The 10,820-nt window shown below is 34.9% G+C and overlaps 1 protein-coding gene across 3 annotated transcripts in view; it reads left to right on the forward strand.

Annotated features, from left to right (window-relative positions):
- LOC107095223 (protein FAM19A5-like) overlaps window positions 1–10,820 on the forward strand; it is a 193,421-nt gene that overhangs the window by 173,745 nt on the left and 8,856 nt on the right. For 2 of the 3 annotated variants that reach the window (XR_001481727.1, XR_001481728.1), the window contains exon 4: window positions 10,116–10,308. The exons of the other annotated variant lie outside the window; for it this stretch is intronic. The gene's annotated coding sequence lies outside the window, so the exon portion shown is untranslated. The remainder of the gene's footprint in view (window positions 1–10,115; window positions 10,309–10,820) is intronic. 3 annotated transcript variants of the gene reach the window in all.

Below are 10,820 nucleotides of genomic sequence, written 5' to 3' on the forward strand. Positions count from 1 at the left end.
GAAATATTCCTAAAGGAATACATTTATTAATATCATATTAGCACTTGAAAAGTGTGGTAGGTTTTTATCAGTCAGATAGCCAACAGTCCACAGGAAGAGGCGGGAGAGGGGAAAGACTATACTACTCTATGCATGTAGAGTGCAAAACTGTTCCTTTCAACAGCTTGTATATATAATTAAAAGTGTTTCCAAAGCATAGGGATGATATAAAACACAACTTTTTTTTTTTTATTTTGTAAAAATATTGATAAGCGTGATACCAGAAATTAATCTACACAGTTTGATGTAAAGTGTAACAAGTTGCTATGATTGCATTACTCACTACTGGAAGTATTTTCAAACAAGCAAATATATCTTGTTAAAATAAATTATGATTCAAATCATTTATCTAAAAAATTAGAATCAGTTTTATTTTTGACATATATTTTTTGCATAATCAAGAAATGTTACTTAAAACACTAGCAGATATAAGGTACTATATACTGTATATACTGGATATAGAATGTATATGTCTTCATTTTTTTAATTATGCAAACATCATGTTAACTTTGTACTCCCTGTTTAGAGTCCCCACTTCTCCTTGCTTGATCTTTAAAAGAATAGCTTCTTCTCTGAGGCATTTCAAACGTAAACCAAAGCCACCCCATTCTTCTTTAAAATGACTCCTGGCTGTGCACACTCCGCTGAGCATCTCTGACCTGTCTGTCAGGTGTTTCAGTTTAAAAAACACCAGTGGTGACAAACAGACACGTCCCATGGGGCATTTGACTAAGCCCAGTTAATTTAACTCAGCCCCATAACCCCATGAGGAGCTGACAAATGTCAGGCTGTATTGTGTATTTGCTTGTGTCTTAGTGCATTCCTTAATTCCCTATTTAGAAGCTTTTGTTTTTGTTTTTTTATTAGCGTTCTGAAATTTGGTAGGCCTTATTAAGAACAAAGTCTTAGGTGGTCAACCCCCCATTAATTACCTATATATATTACCTATATATCAATTCTAGGGTAATAGATGTATTTATTAATAGAGTAAATGCAACTGTTGATCAAAAAAAATATGTGTTTATTGGTGAAAAAGCTATGAAGTGGTGTTTTCTCAGCTGAACAGAAGGAGATTGTTGTTCAGAATGACACTGCTGACCTCTTTTTCACAAACCTGAATGTGAGTTGCAAGACAGATTAGATATATGTGGGCGTCCTCCCTCAACCTACAGAATGTCACTTTACACCTATTGTTTTATGCGTGTAGGATAAAAATAACTTGCATAACATCCCTTGCATACGTGTCTTCTCCCCAATTGACTCCTTTTTATTCCCTCCCTCCCAAACTCTTTTTATCTCTCACCTGTCTGTACTTCTGCCATTTCCCCTGTGATGCATTTATCTTGGTCTGACCCTGCTTTGAAGAGCACACAGTTATGCCTATCAATAAAGAAAAACAGTATGGATTTCTCCAAGGCCAGCTTACGATGAAACATAGGAAGATTGATGTATGCCTGGGTTATGGCTGACTGATGTTTTGAATGAGGTTACTTTCAGTGGCTGCACTCAATGACAGAAGCCACAAAAGGGCAACACCAATCAAGTGCATAATTTATAACCCAAGCACTAAATTTATCATTTAAATAACTGGAGATGTAGTTAAAATAACATTCTAAATTAGCAAATATAGAAAAAAATAAATGTAACTATTAGACGTTTTTAAAGCAGATTTTGATCTAACTAATAAACCACAAAGACACAAAAATGTATTCACATACCGCCACATTATGTTTAAAGCTATCCAACATTATTTTGCATGTTCCAAATAAAGCCTAGCTGGCATTGAATGATGCAAAGGTTTTGTTAAAAGCTTTTGGGTTTTTGTTGTAGTGCAATATTTAAATTGTTACAGTTTCTTGGTTCAACTTTATTTAAAACCAGCTAACTTCAGGTGTTTGTTCTTAAGTTTAAGTTGGACAATATGTTATACAAAGGTAAAAGTGTGAGGCGTACTTTAAATATCATTGACAGGAGTAAATCAAATGTTGTAAAAAAACTTAACTCAAAAATTAAATGAATAAACTCATTCATTTTTTAAGTGGTACTGTAGTATCCTTAATATAAAAGAAACAATTATCTTTGTTATTAGTTTTGCATTATGAAATATAATTCTGGTAGTCCCAGCTGAGTAAATTGTAAATATTGATTCTAAAAAGTAAAAACAAAAAAAGAATGTGGTGCCTTTTTATGCAGTATATAAAAAATATATGGTTTCAAATGCATGACTTGTACAACTTTGTAATATTTTTTGTTCATATGTTCAAATGTGTAGTTAAGTTGAAAAGCATATTTTCTATGGTTAAAAAAGGTACCGGTATTCTTTGGAGGGAACATACAAGCTAAACTGGTTCCTGATACTGTATGTTAACTGAGTTAATTATTTTCTGTAAAACACAAAACATCTGTTTGCAATGATATATTTTCCTGCAAAACATGTTGAAACTGTAGTAAACACAGGGTAGAAAATGTAAACAGGGTCAGCATAGCCAAAACATCTCCCTCTCTTGTTTTTTTTTTTTGTTGCACTAAAAAAAAAAAACTTGAAAGATTTGAAGAAGCCTTTTTTAACTTAGAGACACAGCTTTAGATATAACAAATCTAGTAGTGTTCTTGTACTATATATTAATAATGGTTAGAATGCTGTGCAAAATTTTGGGACTGGCTTTATACAGAAAAAACATACAGTATGGTTTAAACTAGTGTTGCTCCAATACCAGTATCGGGCAGGGCCCCGAACCAGCACTAAAATGATGGTATCGGCGAGTACCAACAAATAGGGCACCTATACAAAATTGAGAGCCAAAAGTTTTTTCAGCTATTGTCACCCAAAGTTCTACTGGATTCTTCTGGATTCACTTTGTATTAGTCATTTTATCATATGTGCATGTCCACTGTGAGAGACATAATCTAAAAAATACAATCCAGAAATCACATTATATGATTTTTCAACTATTTATTTGAATGATACAGCTGCAAATATGTATTTGAACACCTGTTATCATTTAGTACAGCAGGGTTTGTTTGTAATTCCAGAGGTCAAACATTTCCTGTAGATTTTTATCAGGTTTGCACACACTGCAGGAGGGATTTTTGCCCACTCTTCAGCACAGATCAATCAGGCTTCTAAGCTGTCGCAGAGAAAGACAGAGTTTGAGCTCCGTCCAGTCTGAGGGACATTGACAGTCATGTTTAGCTTCTTCCATTTTCTAACGATTGCTCCAACAGTGGACCTTTTTTCACCAGGCTGCTTGGCAATTTCCCCCTAGCCTTTTCCAGCCTTTTTGGAGGCGTACAATTTTGCCTCTAGTGTCTTTGGACATCTCTGTGGTCTTTGCCATGTTATTAGTTGGATGTTTACTGATTGTACGGGGTGGACAGGTGTCTTTAGGCAGCTAATGACCTCAAACAGGTGCGTCTAATTTAGGATAATAAATAGAGTGGAGGCGGGCATTTTGAAGGGAAACTAACAGGTCTTTGAGGGTCAGAATTGTAGCTCATAGACAGGTGTTCAAATAATTATTTGCAGCTGCATCATACAAATAAATATTTTTAAAAATCATTTATTGTGATTTCTGTTTTTTTTTTTTTTTTTTAGATAATGCTTTTCACACTGGGCATGCACCCACGATGACAATTTCAGAACCCTTCATGATTTCTAAGTGGGAGAATTGGTGAAATAGCAGGATGTTTAAATACTTAGTTACCTCACTGTATATCTTCTATTCTTTACTGTCCTTAGCATTGTTCAGGTTCACTATTACTTTTACTGAAGAGACTCCTTTTCTTCTGTTCCCTTTTTACATCCAACCAACCATTTGATGTACAAATGTAAATGCAAGTACAAATTCCACCTTTCGTACATTTTGTACAGCACCGAACCAAAAAAACAACCAGAAACGTCATATCAAAAATGGAAAAATAAATATGAAGTATTACATTTGTGACAGGACACCTCAAATTAAGTGTTGGAAGCTACTGTTAGGTTTTTAAACCAAACCTAGTCACTGATTCATCTCTCATTGTGGCCTGCCTCTTCTATTTTAACACGCCCCTTGAGGTGCAAATGTAATCTGATTTTGATTTCCTCACCCACTACGGCCACCTGGTGAGCATAATCATCCCTGGAGGTGTTTCCTTCTCAGCCTGAGCTGCAGAGCCTCAAACTTTTTATTATTCCAATGCCTTCTGGAGCCTTTAGTGTGGACTTAAATGTTAAGATGGCTAGATACTTGAAAAATAAATTCTGCTTTTATGTATTTGACTGCATGATTACCCTTAATTTAAAATTTAAAGCAGTAATGGGAAAGGTATAAGCTGAGCTACATACAAAACTGTTTTTTTTTTTTCGATAAAGCGACATGTGGGCAGCATGCTAGAAGTTGTTTTTTAATGTCTTTAAAAATGTTATGATGGTAATAAAAAAGTTTTGATTTCCCATAAAAAGTGACTGATTCTTTACTATTTTCTGAGTAAAAAGATTAGATATATTTACCCATTTATATTAAATTTCTTTTGAGTTATGAAATACATTTTGATATTCTTTAAATTTAGCATTACCAGTTTTGCATTTAATATCAAATGTTCATATGTCCTTCACTCCCTCTCAGTCACCTCTTTCCCCATCATGCTGCTCCTCTCACCGTGCTTTGTACCGCTCGTCTTATCGGGCTGTCAGAAAAGCCTCCAGATAACCTAAGGTGATTTTTCTTTTCTCCTTTAACTGTGTTCTTACTTTTTCCCTCCCATTCTTTCTAAGCACTAACCCCTAAATGTGCATGGAAGCAGAGATAGCTCTCTGCACCGTTTCATCTGCCAGTCAGAAATGATGGAGGGTGCAACACAAAGCCTGCTCATCTCTAGAGAGAGTGTGGCTTTTGTTGAGACAGGGAGCTATAGGAGATGACTGCTAGGACTAAATACACCTAAGCTTAAACTTTTTGCCCTGCAGAAGCACCCATGTGACACTTCATTGTGCTACTACATAAGTAATTTCAGGTCATACAGCACAGTGGATAAAGAGGAGAAAAAAGGGTATGTGTACAAAGTACTTTTTTAAAGAGAATATTCTAAAGGTTGATATAGTAAAAAGACATGATTGATATAAATGTTCATTTTTTTGTAGGTATTTAAGCTTTTTTAGATCCATTTTCATTTTGCTTTTAACTTATTTGATAATTATGTAATGAATAACATGGCTCCTTGGCAGATTTTTATTTAATGATAGAAAAGTGTCAAAGAGTTGGGGTTTTTTTCAATATGAAGAGTTCATTCGTAGAAACAGATAAGTTTATTTTTATAATTTATCAAAAAAACATACTTTTTATTAGCAGCAACATGCAAACAGTAAATTACATGCCTCAGCTCATTTTTTACAAGAATGGCGTTTATCTGTTTTTCCAAAGGAATTCTTCATATGTGTTCAAAAAAAAAGGAAATAGTACTAGCAGGAAACATGCATGGGCCAGCATGCAACTTAACATATTAAAAATAAGGGTTGTAATGCAATCATCTTTTTTTATAGCCTTTAATTGAGAGTGATCTCTATTTTTCTTAGGACCTCGACTCTGGAAATTGAAAATAACTTAAAATGAAAAAGATGTAAGAAGCTTGCATTCTTAAAAAAAAAGAAATATTGACCGTTAAAGTCATACATTTGGAGTTGTAGCCCACAATATTTGTAAAATATATATTTTAGCCTTTACAAAATCCCTCAATGACAGTGAAAGGACTTTTGTTCTCATGCTATAACTGTTTATTTTGATTGTTTCCGTTTTGATTCCCAAAAGTCAATTTTGAGGGATAGTGGATCAGCCTTGTTTTCAGCCAGCTGGCTAACAGTGTGCATCAGTAGATGAGGGACCAGGTCTGCTTATCTAAGCTAAATACAATCAAACAAAGCTACACTCACTCTGGCATATTCTCTAATCTCTCTTTAAAAGAGAATATAGACATCAGGCTCTTTATGATTTTATATTAGGTATGGTTAAAGCACATCTATTAAAAAGCACACAAAGCTCAGTTTATTTATTTTTTTTATATTTTCCAAATCTTTATAAGATAAAATCTAGCTTGTAATGAGGTAATCTTAGTTCATCACTCAGCCAGTGCAGAAGCTTGGATTGCCGGCCTCTTGCTTTACACTTTTTTTTTTTTACCAAAGTTGTTTTAAAGCAGTGTTACCTTTAGCAGGTGAAACTGTGTTAGTAGAAAGCATGACTTTTAAAGGACAAGTCTGGTCATATTCAGAATTAAAACTTCTGAAAGTTCTTTAAATATGACATTATTACATGCTGTTCAATAAATGATAAGTGTTTTAATTAAGAGTAATTTTCATTTGAATGTGCTTTACTGGAGACATCCATGTTCGTCAAAGAACTCTACTGCAACCAACCGGTTTGTGACGTCATGGTGCAGTATCGGCTTTTGATCAAGTCCCAGTGCTGTATCTGGTGTTTGTCACTACACACTATTATCCAAGTCATCTTTAAAACATTTTTCTTCAAAATGTTGGCTACATATTAAGTGTTTTTTCTCTGGCCAGAAGTTCGATGGCAAATCCTTCCTCTTCAATCTGGCAATCCAATGACAAACCCGTGCAGGATCATTTGTCATTGGTAATACATTTTTTTTCACTTTTTTTGTCACTTTTACCGGATGTATTACAACATCCAACTGACATGCACTTGGGCAGTTTAACGAACTTCAATGGTGAAGTCGTCTGGAAATCTTAAATAATTGTTGTTGATTGCAGATGTGTCTAGTAGTTCCCATTGATTTTGCTTGTAAAGCGGTGAGAATAGCCCTAAGCTTACCGCACAGTGACATCACTGCCGGAAGATGTCAGGAGTGAGGTGTTACTATATTTGGGCAAAAATGGCCAGTCCCTGACCAAAAATTGTTTTGATTTTTTTACTGATCAATGCTAAATCATTGAATCACCGCTTACGTATTAGTTTTAGGTATAGATAATGATCATTTGATTATTCCTTGCTGACTGGACTTTTACCTTTAAAAATATTATTATCTCAATAAACCAGCAGGAACCTTTTAGATGGTTTTCCAGAACAGTAATAATTCAGAACAGCATTTATTATAGTAAATGCTGCTACAGATTTTAAAGGGAACTCATCTCCATGAATATGAGACAGTCTTAAACTGGGAAGGACATTAGCAAACACAGTAATAATCTTCTGACTGGTTCTTAATCATATGTTCCATTAGGCTGATTCTGAATGGCAGTGTTTGAGGATGTAAACAGCGTGCCGGAGCAGAAAGTGGCACCTACAGAGAGAAAGATGGTGATTACAGTAATCAAGACGTTTTCACCAAGGAAAGCAGAAGACAGAAATGAGGGGAAAAAAAAGATGAACTGTCACACTCCAACCCAGACAAGTGAAGAGAAGATATTATAATATTTGATAATGTACAATTTCTGGAGTTGGCAAATGCATAATTTCATAGCCTTTCAAAATACCATGGTGGAAGAGGGCACTCTTTAGTTTGTAATATGCACTGAGCTGAGGACTGATTTTCTTCTTTCTTAAACATCATTTTACTACAAAAAAAGAACTGCCCTATCAAATATGTTTTAAATTTAATTTAAAAAGAAAAAGTATTTTGACTTGGTTTTGTAACCCCCCACCCCACCCCCCAACCTCTGCATCACTTACATGGACTCCCACTACTCTCCACTATTACCATGCATCCCCATTCCCCCCAGTAGTTATGGGTCGGTACCAGCATTGGTAATTGATCCCTCTGGGCTCTGCAGATGGATCCAGCTGAGCGCTGAATAGGCGCACAGCTAAGAAGACAGCTGCTCGGCCGGCCTATACAAACTGATAGAAAGAGAAGGAAAACACTGTTGCTTCTAACCGTTAGCTCTGTCTCCAAGCCTCCTTCTGCAGTGAGCAAACTCAGCACTTTGCTTTTTCTCAAAAGATCCAAGTTTGAAGTTTAAAGGAAGGGAAGTAAGAGAAGGGGAACATGGTAAAGTCTGCCTTTTAAATTTCTTATCAACAAACTAAGAGCTTAAACTCAAAGCTTCTTCTGGGCAGTTAGTGGAAATGTCCATTCATGTATTTCAGCCAAGTTTCTACATTGCTTTGCTTTGCTGCTTTCGCAATATAAAATCAAAGAAAGTAACTTTATGAGTCTTAATACATAGCCTCAAGTACTTCTTTTTTGAGTCTTCTATTTGTTTAAAAAAATACAGTAAATTAATATATGTTGACAAAATTTAATTTAGAGTAAAGAGTTCAAACATTAGTTGAAAGACTATCTGAAATTAATATTATCATTATGGATCAGGGTGTCCAGCTGCATTTTTGATTATATCCCATGTAAAAACTTAAACCACATTTTCTGTTCAACCTCTCTCTAAAACACAACAGCTTTCTAATTAGACTTATTGGCTGGTTTAACAGAGGAAAGTAACTTTTATTTTAATTGTGCAAGGGGTTGCAGAGAGTGAATGAGTCCTTGCATTCAACTGGGTTTCCTAAGATATTTTTGAAGAATATGTTTATGTTGCATATATAAAAATAAATTGAATACTTTCCAATTGAAGCTTTGCTCTGTGTGAATTGGTTTGGGAGTTGAGTGTAAAAATAAGATGATCCCTTCCTTTGTTTAATAACTGGGAATATTCAGTGAAAAGGTCGACATGGCTTTCACCTGACAGCAACTCTGAAGTGTTTTTACCCATATTGTTAATTAGTCTCTTAACAAGCAGGTATCTATCTATCTATCTGGCTGTGTCCAGATAGATAGATATGCATGATCCTGTTATGTAGATAAATTAAACAACGATTAAAAATATACTTCATACCTAGACCTTCCTTCCATCATTTGTTCTTTCTTTCCTTCGCTTGTTCTTCATACGTTCCTTTGTTCCTTCCTTTGTTCCTTTATTCTTTCCTACCTTCATTTGTTCCCTCCTTTCTTCCATTGTCCTTCCGCTCGTCCCTTCCTTTGTTCCTTAATTCCTTCTTTCATTCCTTTAATCTCTCACTCCTTCCTTCCTTTTTTCGTTCCTTCCTTCCTTCCTTAAATTTTGACTAAAATTGTTCCAAGAAGGGTAGAAAATTCATGTTTAATAATTTTCCTTGTTATAACAATGATTTTGACAATACATTTCATACCACTGGAAAGCCTTTTAGTTTTCTTTAAATTTGGCATACTATATTTGTAACCCAAATGTATTAACAAAAGTAAAGTATGTGGATTGCACCCATTGAGAATTTCACAGGTCATCCTTAGCAGTGTTTTCTCTCATTGACTTTTGTTTAGTGTCGTTTATTAAAACACTGAAGCAGGGTTAAAATGGGTTAAAAGATTAATGGTCTACTCCTTTAATAAACAGGGGCTTTAGTAATAATACTGACCATCTTTTTGTAACCTCCTTCTAATGCTGGTCCCAAACTTGGCCATACTTTTTTGTGGATTAGCATCCGATCGTGGTTGTATTCTTAGAGGCAGAGGTCAAGACTTCAGGCATCTTGTCATTTCGAAAATTATCCGATAAACCCGATGGACATAGTTGACTTTTTTATATTAACACTACCTATTACAGGAAAAATGGGCATTACTTCCTTTTGAGTGCTGAATATTGATATTTTTAATATGACAAATAAAAATATTAAATATTATATTTCTACATATATTCTATTTTCTACTTTGGTCAGACACCTTTGCTAACTCGATCGGTTAAACTAAAAAAGAAGCTTTTTAAAGCTAACTAAAATAGCTTTTGTAAGATGAATGAAACACTTTTTTTTTTTAAAGAAGAGCATTACTGTGCTAGTATTTATAGCTCAAGAGCTCTGCTAGTAATGTAAAATTTATAGCAAAACACAACACTATTTACTGTTATTTTTACATCTTTTCCCTATACTTGCACTGTTTGTTTAATCTAACTGCCTTACAGCAACACATCCAATAACAGCTAAAAAATGCATTTAACCCCCTAAATCCCTCTTTAAAATTTGGTAGTGGTGGTGTTAGTTGGGATGAGACTGTCTACGTTTTTGGACTTGATAACCATCGCCCCTTCCCCTCTTCCTCTTTTCCTTCAGGCTCTATGACGCGACAAGAGTTCCCCACGACATTCTTGCACTATGGAGAGCTTTGACGACCCCTTGACAGACAGCCAAAACCCACCAACCAACACCACCACCACCAACACAACAGCAGATCTACCTTTACCTTGGTGCCACAAAGGCAGGACAAGCAATCGGAGAGCACCAAGGGCCTCTTTGAGGCAGCAAGGTACATTACATACCCTGTTAATTGGGATCTTTTTTCTAAATCAAAACATCTTTAAAAAGAAATCATTGACCAGATGCTATTATTTAATTGCAATTGCCCAAATTCTGAGGTAAAATGGTATTTTTTTTTTCCTTTTTCTTGATAAATATCTAACATGTGAGGTTTAAATTGTCCTCACCAGAGTCTAGGCCAGATTTGAGTCTAGGCTCTCTCAGTTTGTGAGGACGAATGGTAATAGTACTCAATTAGGTATTAAAAGCTTGGAAAACGGTCCTAAAACTAAACAGTGCTTTAAATATCTGCCTATCTTTACCCCAGACCTTTCTTGGTCATTGTTTGCTCTTTATAATGCGTTTTTGATTGAGCAGACTAGATAAACTCTAAAAGGATTGCATAAGACTTTTCTTGGAATTATCTGAGCAAAATGGGGCTCAATACAAATTCAGAAACATTTTATTAGAATTTGAAATGTAAAAATGCATTTTAAAACTTACACTGCAAAAAAATGTAAA

Source organism: Cyprinodon variegatus, unplaced genomic scaffold (genome assembly GCF_000732505.1).
Source record: "Cyprinodon variegatus isolate N-32 unplaced genomic scaffold, C_variegatus-1.0 Scaffold530, whole genome shotgun sequence".
NCBI lineage: Eukaryota > Metazoa > Chordata > Actinopteri > Cyprinodontiformes > Cyprinodontidae > Cyprinodon > Cyprinodon variegatus.